The sequence below is a fragment of the Arachis hypogaea genome, chromosome 14 (assembly GCF_003086295.3).
Source record: "Arachis hypogaea cultivar Tifrunner chromosome 14, arahy.Tifrunner.gnm2.J5K5, whole genome shotgun sequence".
Classification (NCBI taxonomy): domain Eukaryota; kingdom Viridiplantae; phylum Streptophyta; class Magnoliopsida; order Fabales; family Fabaceae; genus Arachis; species Arachis hypogaea.
Genome location: NC_092049.1, coordinates 71,020,321 through 71,035,494, shown reverse-complemented (window position 1 = coordinate 71,035,494; position 15,174 = coordinate 71,020,321). Strand labels below are relative to the sequence as shown.

Here is a 15,174-nt window from a genome sequence, read left to right as displayed (position 1 = left end):
GATGTCTACTTTCCAACGCAATTAGAAGCGCGCCATTTCGAGTTCTGTAGCTCCAGAAACTCCACTTTGAGTGCTGGGAGGTCAGAATCTGACAACATCAGCAGTCCTTCTTCAACCTCTGAATCTGATATTTGCTCAAGTCCCTCAATTTCAGCCAGAAAATACCTGAAATCACAGAAAAACACACAAACTCATAGTAAAGTCCAGAAATGTGAATTTAACATAAAAACTAATGAAAACATCCCTAAAAGTAACTAGATCCTACTAAAAACATATTAAAAACAATGCCAAAAAGCGTATAAATTATCCGCTCATCACAACACCAAACTTAAATTGTTGCTTGTCCCCAAGCAACTGAAAATTAAATAGGATAAAAAGAATAGAATATACTATAAATTCCAAACTATCAATGAAACATAGCTTCAATCATATGAGCGGGACTTATAGCTTTTTGCCTCTTGAATAGTTTTGGCATCTCACTCTATCCATTGAGGTTCAGAATGATTGGCATCTATAGGAACTCAGAGTTCAGATAGTGTTATTAATTCTCCTAGTTCAGTATGATGATTCTTGAACACAGCTATTTTATGAGTCTTGGCCGTGGCCCTAAGCACTTTGTTTTCCAGTATTACCACCGGATACATAAATGCCACAGACACATAACTGGGTGAACCTTTTCAGATTGTGACTCAGCTTTGCTAAAATCCCCAATTAGAGGTGTCCAGGGTTCTTAAGCACACTCTTTTTTTTTGCTTTGGACCTTAACTTTAACCGCTCAGTCTCAAGTTTTCACTTGACACCTACACGCCACAAGCACATGGTTAGGGACAGCTTGGTTTAGCCGCTTAGGCCAGGATTTTATTCCTTTAGGCCCTCCTATCCACTGATGCTCAAAGCCTTGGGATCCATTTTATTTGCCCTTGCCTTTTGGTTTTAAGGGTTTTTGGCTTTTTGCTCTTGCCTCTTGGTTTTAAGAGCTTTTGGCTTTTTCTGCTTGCTTTTTCTTTTTCTTTCTATTTTTTTTTTTGCCTGTTTTTTTTTTTCTGCAAGCTTTGTTCTTTGCTGCTTTTTCTTGCTTCAAGAATCATTTTTATGATTTTTCAGATTATCAAATAACATGTCTCCTAGTCATCATTCTTTCAAGAGCCAACATATTTAACATTCTTAAACAACAACTTCAAAAGACATATGCACTGTTCAAGCATACATTCAGAAAACAAGAAGCATTGTCACCACATCAATATAATTAAGCTAAGTTCAAGGATAAATTCGAAACTCATGTACTTCTTGTTCTTTTGAATTAAAACATTTTTCATTTAAGAGAGGTGATGGATTCATAGGACATTCATAACTTTAAGACAAAGTTACTAACTACTAATGATCATGTAATGAAGACACAAACATAGATAAGCACATAACATAGAAAACGAAAAACAGAAGAAATAAGAACAAGGAATGAATCCACCTTAGTGATGGTGGCGTTTCCTTCTTGAGGAACCAATGATGTCCTTGAGCTCTTCTATGTCTCTTCCTTGTCTTTGTTGCTCCTCCCTCATTGTTTTTTGATCTTCTCTTATTTCATGGAGTATGATGGAGTGCTCTTGATGTTCCACCCTTAGTTGTCCCATATTGGAACTCAATTCTCCTAGGGAGGTGTTGATCTGCTCCGAATAATTTTTTGGAGGAAAGTGCATTTGAGGCATCTCAGGGATCTCATGGAAATGAGCTTCTTGCGCCTCTTGAGCTCCATGACTGCGCCTCTTAGTGATGGGCTTGTCCTCTTTAATGAGGATATCTCCCTCTATGTCAATCCCAGCTGAATTGCATAGGTGGCAAATGAGGTGGGGAAAGGCTAACCTTGCCATAGTGGAAGACTTGTCAGCCACCTTGTAGAGTTCTTGAGGTATAATCTCATGAACTTCCACCTCTTCTCCAATCATGATGCTATGGATCATGATGGCCCGGTCTATAGTAACTTCAGACCGGTTGCTAGTGGGAATGATTGAGCATTGAATGAACTCCAACCATCCTCTAGCTACAGGCTTGAGGTCTAATCTTCTTAGTTGAACCGACTTGCCTTTGGAGTCAACCTTCCATTGAGCTCCTTCTACACATATGTCCATAAGGACTTGGTCCAACCTTTGATTAAAGTTGACCCTTCTAGTGTAGGGGCGTTCATCTCCTTGCATCATGGGCAAGTTAAACGCCAACCTCACATTCTCCGGACTAAAATCTAAGTATTTCCCCCGAACCATTGTAACATAGTTCTTTGGATCCGGGTTCTTACTTTGATCATGGTTCTTGGTGATCCATGCATTGGCATAGAACTCTTGAACAATTAGGATGCCGACTTGTTGGATGGGATTTGTTAGAACTTCCCAACCTCTTCTTTGAATTTCATGTCGGATCTCCGGATACTCATTTCTTTTAAGTTTGAAAGGGACCTCGGGGATCACCTTCTTCTTGGCCACAACATCATAGAAGTGGTCTTGATGGGCTTTGGAGATGAACCTTTCCATCTCCCATGAATCGGATGTGGAAGCTTTTGTCTTCCCTTTCCCCTTTCTAGAGGATTCTCCGGTCTTAGGTGCCATCAATGGTAATGGAAAAACAAAAAGCTTATGCTTTTACCACACCAAAATTAGAATATTGCTCGCCCTCGAGCAATAAACAAAAGAATAGAAGAAGAAGAAGAAGAAATATGGAGAGGGAGAGGGAGATGTGGTTTCGGCCAAGAGGGGTGTAGAAGGGTGTGTTGTGTGAATTTGATGAAGAATGGAGGGCTTTATATAGGGAAGGGAGGGGGGAAGGTTTCGGCCACATGGGTGGGTTTGGGTGGGAAATTGGTTTTGAATTTTTGAAGGTAGGTGGAGTTTATGAGGTAGGTTTATGGGGAAGGGTGGATGGATGTGAGTGGTAAAAAGGTGATGGGGAAAAGAGATTGAGGTGATTGGTGAAGGGTTTTTGGAGAAGAGTGTTTATGGGGTTGTGTGAAAGAGAGTGGTGAGAAGAAGTGAGTGGAGGTAGGTGGGGATCCTGTGGGGTCCACAGATCCTGGGGTGTTCAAGGATTTACATCCCTGCACCCATTAGGCATGTAAAAATGCCGTTGCACACAACTCTGGGCATTCAGCACCAGGTTGGTGGCCATTTTGCGCGTTCAGCGCCCATTTGTGTGCCATTTCTAGCGTTAAACACCAGAACCATGCCTGTTCTGGCGTTCAGCGCCCAGAAGCTGCCCATTTTGGGCGTTCAGCGCCAGCACCATGCTCTGTTCTGGCGCTGAACGCCAGACAGATGCTCCTCCAGGGTGTGATTTTTCTTCTGCTGTTTTTGATTCTGTTTTCAATTTTTATATTTATTTTTTGACTCCACATGATCATGAACCTACAAAGACATATAACTAAGAAAAATATAGTTAGATAAATAAAAATTGGGTTGCTTCCTGATGCCAAGGCATCTTAGGCTAGTTTCACTAGCATTTTTTTTGATAGTTTTAGATGTTTTATGCATTTTCTTGAGCTTAAAGTAACCAAGAATGGTTAAAAGAAGAACAAAGCAATGAACCATCCAAACAGTATGATTTTGATGCAAATTCCATGAGTTTTTAGTTATATTACTTGAATGCTATGAATGGAAGATTTCTCATGAAATTTTGCAAGACTTTGATGCAATTGTTTGGATGATTTCAGGGAAGAAGAGGCTAGGCAAGGAAGCAACAAAGTCAATAAAGGAAGCTTGAATATCACATGTGGAGTTTAAGTTCCAGTTTAAGCCTAAACTGGAGCTTAAACGCCAGAATCATGAAGGCTAAGAAATGCTGAAACTGAAGTTTAACCTCCAGTTTAACCTTAAACTGGAGGTTAAACGCCAGAATGAAAGTCTCACCAAAGAAGCATTCCACGTTTAACCTCCAGTTTAACCTTAAACTGGAGGTTAAACGCCAGAATGAGAATGCCAATCAGGAAGCATTTCCACGTTTAACCTCCAGTTTAACCTTAAACTGGAGGTTAAACGCCAGAAATGGGAAGTGCACCAGGGAGCCATTTCCACGTTTAAGCTCCAGTTTGACCTTAAACTGGAGCTTAAACGTGTTCGACCAAGTTTTCTCCTCCAGGGTTGCTTTCTCCATTTCCACGTTTAAGCTCCAGTTTAACCTTAAACTGGAGCTTAAACATGTTCGACACCTCCAGGGCTACCTTTCTCAGCTTCCACGTTTAAGCTCCAGTTTAACCTTAAACTGGAGCTTAAACGTGTTCGACCTCCAGGATGCCTTCTTCCATTTCCACGTTTAAGCTCCAGTTTAACCTTAAACTGGAGCTTAAACGTGTTCGACCTCCAGGGCTGCCTTTTCTATCTCCACGTTTAAGCTTCAGTTTAACCTTAAACTGAAGCTTAAACGTGTTCGACTAAGTTACCCTCCAGGGCTGCCTTCTTCCATTTCCACGTTTAAGCTTCAGTTTAACCTTAAACTGAAGCTTAAACGTGCTTCCACAAAAGGCATCACTGGAAGTGTCTGGCGTTTAAGCTACAGTTTAAGCTTAAACTGCAACTTAAACGCCACTCTTGGAAAAGGTTTCTGGGCCAACAATATTGCGGTTTAAGTTAGTATTTGAGCACAAACATTAACTTAAACTTACTCTGGTATGAAACCCAATTGAATATCATGGTTTATGGGATTGGGCCTGAAGGATTGATGAGTCTGAAATTTCAATTTATTGAGTCATGTGTCATTATTTGATTATCACTAAGTTGGCTCAATGAATGTTACAGATTTTGGATCAACAGCCTCATCAAGATTATGGATCATAAACCCAAGGCAAAAGGAAAGCAGGGAGAGGCCTCAAAGCCCAAGAAACACAACAGAAGCTCAATATAGAAAGTGTATAAATAGGATAGAATTTAAGTTAGGAAGGACTTTTATCTTTCATTTTGGCTAGTTTTCATATCTTTGTAATTGAATTCAGAGCTATGACTCACTAAACCCCCTTTCATTGGGTTAGGGAGCTCTATTGTAATTCAATGAATCAATAATAGTTTATTCTTCTTCTTCAATCTTTTCTCTTGAATTTTGTTAGAAAGCTTCTCGATCTAATTCCATTGGTTAGTTGTCTTGGGAAAGAGACTACCCATAATTGGAATCCTTCGGAACCTTGGGAAAGGAATGGAGGATTCATGCTAGAGAAGCTTTCTCACAGTGAATTAGATTGGGGTTTGGATGGATATTGTGACATGTAATCCTACCAAATTGTGGTTCATGAAACTGTGTGGTAAAATCAGTGATCGAGCATCATCTCTTCTTATGAACATTTAAACCAAGGGATTGGGAATTTGTTTGTTTTTAGAGAGAATTGGTGAGCCAAGGGATTGGGATCCAATCATATAAGATTGCCAAGCAAAATTCAATGAACGCATTGGTTGAGGAAGAGATAAACATGTTTTGATTCGGAGATCTCAATATCTCCTATAACCCAATGAATTCCCCATTTCTGATTTCCACTTTCTCTTTACATTCTGCAACTCAATTCATGCAATCACCCCCATTCCCTTTTAATTTCAGCAATTTAGCTTCTGCTCTTTAATTCATGCAATTTAAGATTCCGCCATTTAAATTTCTTGTCATTTACGTTTCCCGCCAATTTTACATTCCGCAATTCTCATCTAAATCTTGATTCCGCTCAACTAGGACACACTTCCAATCCGAATTGCTCACTCAACCAATCCTTGTGGGATTCAACCTCACTCTATAGTGAGTTTTTACTTGACGATAACCGGTGCACTTGCCGGAAGGAATTTTGCCGATCGTGCAATTTCCTAAATCGTGGCATAACTAGTTTATGCGCACCAAGTTTATGGCGCCGTTGCCGGGGATTGGTTTTCGATTGACAATTCTCAAATTGGAAGTTAACTAGATTGAGCATTTTTTTTGTTTTGATTATTCAGTACAAGTTACTTGTTGAATTTTAATTTCTGCACTCTGTTACATGCTTTCTTTCTTTATGCCTTTAAATTCAAGCAACTAACTCACTGACTCACTAACTGTTTGAATTAATTCCTCAACTGCTCTAACCATACTCTTCCATTAACCAAGAGTATTTCACTTGTTTGTTGCCTGTGCTGTGTTCTTGTATGACAGGTAGGAGAGGAGAGACATCAACTCCTCCATATACCGAACCAGAGAGGACCCTTCATAGACTGAGAAGGGAAGCAAGAGGGAAGAGAGTACTAGGAGAAGAGGAATCTGAAGGAGAATCTGAGGACAATTTTGAGGAAGCTTTAGATCTCAACATGGATAGAGAAGTTCACAACCATGAGAGAGCTGATGGAAACAATGCCATTCCTGAGAGGAGGGTTCTTAGTTCATACATAAACCCAACCTCTGGGAATTGTGGTAGCAGCATCCAGAAACCACCCATTCAGGCCAACAATTTTGAGCTCAAACCACAGCTAATATCACTTGTGGAGAATCATTGTTCATTTGGTGGAAGTGCTAATGAAGACCCAAACCAACATCTCACAAAATTCCTGAGAATTTGTGACACTGTGAAGTCCAATGGAGTCCAGGAAGATGCATATAAACTGCTTTTGTTCCCATTTTCACTTAGGGACAAGGCAGCTAAGTGGCTGGAATCATTCCCAAGGGGGAGCCTAACAACCTGGGATGAGGTGGAAAGCAAGTTTCTGGCACGTTTCTACCCCCCACAAAAGGTCAATAGGCTTCGATCTGAGGTTCAGACGTTTAGACAACAAGATGGTGAAACTCTCTACGAGGCATGGGAGAGATTCAAGGATTTGACAAGGAAATGCCCACCAGACATGTTCCATGACTGGGTGCAATTGCATATTTTCTATGATGGACTGTCTTATGAATCAAGGAAGGCTGTAGACCATTCATCAGGAGGTTCATTGAACAGGAAAAAGACTGTGGAAGAAGCCATTGAAGTGATTGAGACAGTGGCTGAAAACGAGTACTACTATGCATCAGAGAGACACAACACTAAGGGAGTCATGGAGCTGAACCATGTTGATACAATTCTAGCCCAAAACAAGGTGTTTGCCAAGCAACTAGCAGAGCTCACCAGGAAATTAGAAACAAAACAAGTGGCTGCAATACACACACAAGAGCAAGAGGAAGAAAGCACTGAAGGAGGTGATTGGGAAGAGGCCAATTATGTAGGAAATCAACAAAGGCAACCATATGATCCACATTCCAACACTTACAACCCAGGCTGGAAAAACCACCCAAACTTTGGGTGGGGAAACCAGCAAAACCAACATAACAAGTCCACATACCAAAACTCCAACCAAAGATCATACCAAGCCACACAAAACACTTACTCTCAACCACCATATCATGGCCAAAATAATCAACCTACCCAACCTAACCCGAACCAACAATTTCAAGATCAATTAAACAGGATAGAAGGAGTGCTGGCACACATGGGTCAGGACATAATTGAATTGAAAAGCTTCAGGGATGATGTGAGAACTACCTTAAGAAACCATGGTGAAAAACTCAAGAGGATGGAGTCTCAAGTAGGAGAGCTATCTCAACAGGCCCCCAAATCAACTGCAGTGTTCCCTAGTGACACAGAAAAGAATCCTAAAGGGGAACAAAAGGGAGTGAGATGGGAAGAATGCAAAGCCATCACCATATTGAAAGAAGTCTCAGAAGAAGAAGGAATCAGATCCTCAGAACAGGAGCCAGAAATCGTGAAGGAAGGTGTGGAGGAAGCTAAGCAGGAAAGTGAAACTGAGCAAGCCAAGGAACTGCAAAAAGGCACGATGGAAACATACCAACCAAAAGCACCATTTCCTCAGAGGTTAGGAGAAGGTGAAAAAGGGAAAACCTATTCAAGGTTTTTAGAGACATTTAAGTCTCTCCATATCAATATTCCCTTTCTTGAGATTCTCCATCAAATGCCTACACACATCAAGTATTTAAAGGAATTGTTGAGCAAGAAAAGAGTTTTGAAGGGAGGACAAACGGTAACAATGAACAAAGAATGCAGTGCCCTCATCAAGAAGGACACAGTCTCTAAGAAAACAGACCCAGGAAGTTTTTATATTCCTTGCATCATAGGAGAAACAAAAATTGACAGAGGATTCTGTGATCTAGGAGCTAGCATAAATGTGATGCCTCTAACTCTTATGAAGAGGCTACAACTGAATGAGGTGAGCTCTACTGATGTAATCATACAACTGGCTGACAAAACTCAGAAGCAAGCTGAAGGGGTGGTTGAGAATGTGCTGGTGAAAGTGGGAGATTATTACTTCCCCACAGACTTTGTCATTTTGGACATGGAGGAAAGCTACCTACACCCTATCATTCTGGGAAGACCTTTTCTAGCCACTACTAGAGCGCTCATAGATGTAGAACAAGGAGAGCTAATTCTGAGAATACATGATGAACAGCTCATTTTCAAAGTTTTCAAACCTGCATCTGAGCCTGAACCAGAACCTGAAAAGCCTAAGGATGATAGTAGTCATCTGTGTTTGGAGGAAAGTAATCCAGCAGCTGAAACTCTAAAACAGTCTTTGGAAGGCAAACAGGAGTTGCAAGAGTTAAAGCCACAAGAATCAATGGAAACAGATCAGAAGGATCCTCCTAGCATAAGGGTCAATGAAGAAATCCTCAAGAGAAAGGGAAGAATGATAGGGAAATTGCCAAGAGGGTGGAGAAACAAGAAAATTCCCACTGAAGGTTTTTCTCCGGGAGATAAAGTGATATCAAGTCATTATCTGCCAATCCCACCTGGCCTCAAAACCATTCCTTCCCAGCTCCCTCAAGTGTTCACAATCAGGAAAGTTCTTTCTATGGAACATTTAGAGGTCATGAAGGAATCAAGTGGAGACGTTTGCATAGTGAGAGGAGAAGACGTCAAACACTACAATCCACCCTAACAAGGGACAACCGTCAAGCTAGTGACGTTAAAGAAGCGCTTCATGGGAGGCAACCCATGTTTTTAATATCCTTACTCTTTTTTGTGTTGTTTTGCATCTAATAAAGCATGGTTTCTTATGCATGAACTTGAATCCTCAGGACAACTGCTGAAAGAGTGCACTAAACATTGCATATAAAATACAATTTGTCTCTAAGTTTGGTGTGCCTGAGGGCACCCCAAACTTTATTCAAAATGCATTCAATTTTTCATGCAAAGAGCACAACCAAACATTAAGTTTGGTGTTCCTCTTTGAACACGGTTCATGAAAAGCAAGAAGTTCCTCTGGATTTCGAAATTCATGACAAGTAGACCATTCGCATGTTTTAATACTTTGGTTTCAATTACTTAGGGTAGTAACTTTGTTTAGAATCAAAGAGCCAAAGTGACTATGATTTATTAGAATTATGCACATTCATTAAGGACAACCAATATGGATTTCATGTCATCAGGAGACTTTACCAAACACTAAGTTTGGTGTCCAATAATAAGTGTGCATACATACAAAAGTCACGGCTATAAGCTCATGGAGTCAATCATTGATTTACATGTGCAAGTACTGTTCATCATTCACATGGACCGAAAAATGATAGCAAACTTGTTTGTTTGTGCAGGTACAAAAGAAAAGACAAAAATGGAGGAAAAAGACAAAGGGAGGTACGGTGCTTGGTCAAAAAGAAAGTTCACAAGTCTTTGAAGCTAACACATGGGAAAAGGAAGTTCTGCAAGAAAAGATTGCTACATGTACAACCTAATGCGCCCAGAATACTTCCAAGAAAATGAAAAGCAATTCGTCCTTCTCCCTAATTCATATATTTACCATCAAGCCACCCTTCACAAACCACCCTAGCCGTCCATTTTTCACTTAAGGGCCCTATAAAGAACCACTTGGGGAACGAGTTCAACACCACCAAATCTCCTTCATGCACATTTTCTTCATCATAGCATAAACTATCTCTTGCCGAAAACAACCTCCCCACATTTCCAACAACACTTCTTGCTTCACCTTGTCAACTTTAGCTTGTCACTTACCCCAAAACTAAAGAACCAATGGCAGCTTCATCTAGCCACAAAAGAAGAAAAGACAAGCAACCAATGGAGGAGAACAGGGAATTCGATGCAAGGAGATACAAATCAGTTTTCCATGAGATTCAAGCCGAATGGATGAGACCTAAAAGGGTACTAGCTGAGGTTCCCTTTGACCTTGAAAAGGATGAGTTCCCAGGTGTTTGGGAGAAGATCAAAAAGAGGAAGTGGGAGCTCCTGACTAAGCCAATCACTAAAATCAACATCAACTTGGTGAAGGAGTTCTATGCAAATGCAGTGAGGGAAGACTCAACCAAGAAACCCACATACAAAAGCTATGTGAGAGCCAACAAGCGCTTCTTTAATGTCAATAGCTTGACAGTGGGCTCTCATGGAGCCTCACAGATGTGCAGAGCTTTGTTGAGACTCTCCAACACCAAACTTAGAGTTTGGATATGGGAGTTCAACACCAAACTTAGAGTTTGGTTGTGGCCTCCCAACACCAAACTTAGAGTTTGACTGTGGGGGCTTTGGTTGACTCTGCTTTGAGAGAAGCTTTTTCTGCTTCCTCTCCATGGTTGCAGAGGGAGATCCTTGAGTTTTGAACACAAGGGAGTTCTCATTCCATTGAAGGACTATTTCACCTCTGTCAACATCAATCACAGCTCTTGCTGTGGCCAGGAAAGGTCTTCCTAGGATGATGGATTCATCCTCTTCCTTTCCAGTATCCAGGACTATGAAATCAGCAGGGATATAAAGGCCTTCAACCTTTACTAACACGTCCTCTACTTGTCCATAAGCCTGTTTTCTAGAACTGTCTGCCATCTCTAATGAGATTTTAGCAGCTTGCACCCCATAGATTCCCAGTTTCTCTATTACAGAGAGGGGCATGAGGTTTATTCCTGAACCAAGGTCACAAAGAGCCTTAAAGATCATGGTGCCTATGGTACAAGGTATTATGAACTTTCCAGGATCCTGTCTCTTCTGAGGCAATGTCAGTTGATCCAGATCATTTAGTTCATTGATGAACAAGGGAGGTTCAACTTCCCAAGCATCAATGCCAAATAATTTGGCATTCCACTTCATGATTGCACCAAGAAACTTGGCAGTTTGCTCTTCAGTAACATCCTCATTCTCTTCAGAAGAGGAGTACTCATCGGAGCTCATGAAGGGCATAAGGAGGTTCAATGGAATCTCTATGGTCTCTAGATGAGTCTCAGATTCCTTTGGTTCCTCAGAAGGAAGCTCCTTATTGGTCACTGGACGTCCCAGGAGGTCTTCCTCCTTAGGATTCACGTCCTCCTCTCCCTCATTGGGTTCGGCCATTTTGCTTATGTCAATGGCCTTGCACTCTCCTTTTGGATTCTCTTCTGTATTGCTTGGGAGAGTACTAGGAGGGATTTCAGTGATCCTTTTACTCAGCTGGCCCACTTGTGCTTCCAAATTTCTAATGGAAGACCTTGTTTCATTCATGAAACTTACAGTGGCCTTAGATAGATCAGAGACTAAGTTTGTTAAATTAGAAGTATTTTGTTCAGAGTTCTCTGTCTGTTGCTGAGTGGATGATGGAAAAGGTTTATTATTGTTAAACCTGTTTCTTCCACCATTATTAAAGCCTTGTTGAGGCTTTTGATCCTTCCATGAGAAATTTGGATGATTTCTCCATGATGAGTTATAGGTGTTTCCATAAGGTTCACGTAAGCAATTCACCTTTGCTATTGCAGGGTTCTCAGGATCATAAGCTTCTTTTTCATAAGAAGCCTCTTGAGTGCTGTTGGATGCAGCTTGCATTCCATGCAGACTCTGAGAGATCATATTGACTTGCTGAGTCAATATTTTATTCTGAGCCAATATGGCATTCAGAGTATCAACTTCAAGAACTCCCTTCTTCATAGGCGTCCCATTGCTCACAGGATTCCTTTCAGAAGTGTACATGAACTGGTTATTAGCAACCATGTCAATGAGTTCTTGAGCTTCTGCAGGCGTTTTCTTTAGGTGAATGGATCCACCTGCAGAAGTGTCCAGTGACATTTTTGATAGCTCAGATAAACCATCATAGAATATATCCAGGATGGTCCATTCTGAAAGCATGTCAGAAGGACACTTTTTGGTCAACTGTTTGTATCTTTCCCAAGCTTCATAGAGGGATTCACCTTCTTTCTGTCTGAAGGTTTGAACATCAGCTCTAAGCTTGCTCAGCTTTTGAGGAGGAAAGTACTTGGCTAAGAAAGCCGTGACCAGCTTATCTCAAGAGTTCAGGCTGTCTTTGGGTTGAGAATCCAACCATAATCTAGCTCTGTCTCTTACAGCAAAGGGGAAAAGCATGAGCCTGTAGACTTCAGGATCTACTCCATTAGTCTTAACAGTATCACATATCTGCAAGAATTCAGTTAAGAACTGAAAAAGATCTTCAGATGGAAGTCCATGAAACTTGCAGTTCTGCTGTATTAGAGAAACTAATTGAGGTTTCAGCTCAAAGTTGTTTGCTCCAATGGCAGGAATGGAGATGCTTCTTCCATGTAAATTGGAATTAGGTGCAGTAAAGTCACCAAGCATCTTCCTTACATTATTATTATTTTCGGCTACCATCTCGTTTTCCTGTTCGAAAATTTCTGAAAGGTTATTTCTGGATTGTTGTAATTTAGCTTCTCTTAATTTTCTCTTCAGAGTCCTTTCAGGTTCTGGATCTGCTTCCACGAGAATGTTCTTATCCTTGCTCCTGCTCATATGACAAAGAAGAGGGTACAGAAAAATAATAATAATAATAGAGATCCTTTATACCACAGTATAGGGATCCCTATGTGAGTAGAAGAAGAGGGGGAGACAAAGAATGTAATGTAATGGAAGAAACACAACTGTGAGGATGGCAGAGATGTGAAATAAGATGTTAGGATATGAATGAATAAATAGAATAAGATGGGGGAGAAGGGATTTTCGAAAATAATGTTTGAAAAAGAGTTAGTGATTTTTGAAAATAGTTTTTGAAAAATGTTAGTAATTTTCGAAAATTAAGATTTAAAATTTAAAAATTAATAAATTAAAAAGAAATTTTGAAAAAGGGAGAAGATATTTTCGAAAATGAGAGAGAGAGAGTTAGTTAGGTGGTTTTAAAAAAGTTAAGAAACAAACAAAAAGTTAGTTAGTTAGTTGAAACAAATTTTGAAAAGATAAGAAGTTAGGAGGTTAGAAAAGATATTTTGAAATCAAATTTTTGGAAAAGATAAGATGAGAAGATATTTTTGAAAAGATATGAATTAAATTAGTTTTTGAAAAAGATTTGATTTTTAAAATCACAATTAATGACTTGATTCACAAGAAATCACAAGATGTGATTCTAAACTCAAAGTTTGAATCTTTCTTAACAAGAAAGTAACAAACTTGAAATTTTTGAATCAAAACATTAATTGTTATTGTTATTTTCGAAAATTTGATATAAAAATAAGAAAAAGATTTTTGAAAAAGATTTTTGGAATTTTCGAAAATAACTAAGAATTTTGAAAAAGATTTGATTTTTGAAAAAGATAAGATTTTCAAATTGAAAATTTGATTTGACTCATAAGAAACCACTTTGATTTTTTTTTTTTAATTTTTAAAAAAGTCAACTCAATTTTCGAATTTGATGAGAGAAAAAAGGGAAAGATATTTTTTTTTTTTGATTTTTGAAATTTTTATGAAAAACATGAAAATTATGCAATGCATGATATTTTTAGATCAAAACAATGAATGCATGCAAGAATGCTATGAATGTCAAGATGAACACCAAGAACACTTTGAATGTCAAGATGAACATCATAGACACAATTTTGAAAAATTTTTAATGCAAAGAAAACATGCAAGACACCAAACTTAGAATTCTTTAATGCTTAGACACTAAGAATTCAAGAATGCATATGATAAACATGAAAAGACACAAAACAAAAAATTATCAAGATCAAACAAGAAGACTTATCAAGAACAACTTGAAGATCATGAAGAACACTATGAATGCATGAAATTTTCGAAAAATGCAAGATGCACATGCAAATGACACCAAACTTATGATATGACTCAAGACTCAAACAAGAAACAGAAAAATATTTTTGATTTTTATGATTTTCTAATTTTTTTTGGATTTTTTTTTGAAATTTATATGAAAAAGAAAGAATAAGGATTCCAAAATTTTTAACATGAATTCCAGGAATCTTGCATTCTTAGTCTAAAGCTTCAGTCCAGGAATTAGACATGGCTCACTAGCCAGCCAAGCTTTCAATGAAAGCTCCGGTCCAAAACACTAGACATGGCCAATGGCCAGCCAAGCTTCAGCAGGTAATTCAGACATGACACGCCTGACATACTCATTCCCAAAGGAATTAGACATGGCTTTACAGCCAGCCAGGCTTCACATGCTTCATGAAACGCTAGAATTCATTCTTAAAAATTTTGAATAAAATTTTTGAAAACATTTTTTTTTTCGAAAACAGATGAGAAATTTTTGAAAGATTTTCGAAAAATTTTTGAAAAGAAAACAAAAAGAAAATCACCTAATCTGAGCAATAGGATGAACCGTCAATTGTCCAAACTCGAACAGTCCCCGGCAACGGCGCCAAAAACTTGGTGCACGAAATTGTGATGTCCAGGCTCGAACAATCCCTGGCAACGTGAGCAACTTGGTACGCGTAATCGTGATTACACTTTAATTATGTAAAATTCATGGCTCTTTCTTGTCTCTGGCAATGGCGCCAAGAACATGGTGCCAATACCATGGTTCACAACTTCGATACAACTAACCAGCAAGTGCACTGGGTCGTCCAAGTAATACCTTACGTGAGTAAGGGTCGAATCCTACGGAGATTATTGGTATGAAGTGATAATGGTGTTTTTGAATATTATATAATAAAATAGGGATAGAGATACTTATGTAATTCATTGGTAGGAATTTCAGATAAGCGAATGGAGATGCTTTTCGTTCCTCTGAACCTCTGCTTTCCTGCTATCTTCATCCAATCAGTCTTACTCCTTTCCATGGCTGGCTTTATGTGATACATCACCACTGTCAATGGCTACTTTCGGTCATCTCTTGGGAAAATGATCCAATGCCCTGTCACGGCACGGCTAATCGTCTAGAGGCATCACCCTTGCCAATGGCTTCATCTTATCCTCTCAGTGAATAATATGCTCACGCACCCTGTCACGGCACGGCTATTCATCTGTCGGTTCTCGATCATGCT

At 39.4% G+C, this 15,174-nt stretch overlaps 2 non-coding genes across 2 annotated transcripts; one reads left to right on the top strand and one right to left on the bottom strand.

Annotated features, from left to right (window-relative positions):
• Positions 1 to 6,713: 6,713 nt before the first annotated feature.
• Positions 6,714 to 6,817, bottom strand: LOC112746443 (small nucleolar RNA R71). The gene has a single exon (XR_003174328.1). It is a non-coding gene; the product is annotated as a small nucleolar RNA R71 (small nucleolar RNA).
• Positions 6,818 to 12,052: 5,235 nt separating this feature from the next.
• On the top strand, positions 12,053 to 12,160 carry LOC112745434 (small nucleolar RNA R71). The gene has a single exon (XR_003173363.1). It is a non-coding gene; the product is annotated as a small nucleolar RNA R71 (small nucleolar RNA).
• The last annotated feature ends 3,014 nt before the right edge of the window (positions 12,161 to 15,174 follow it).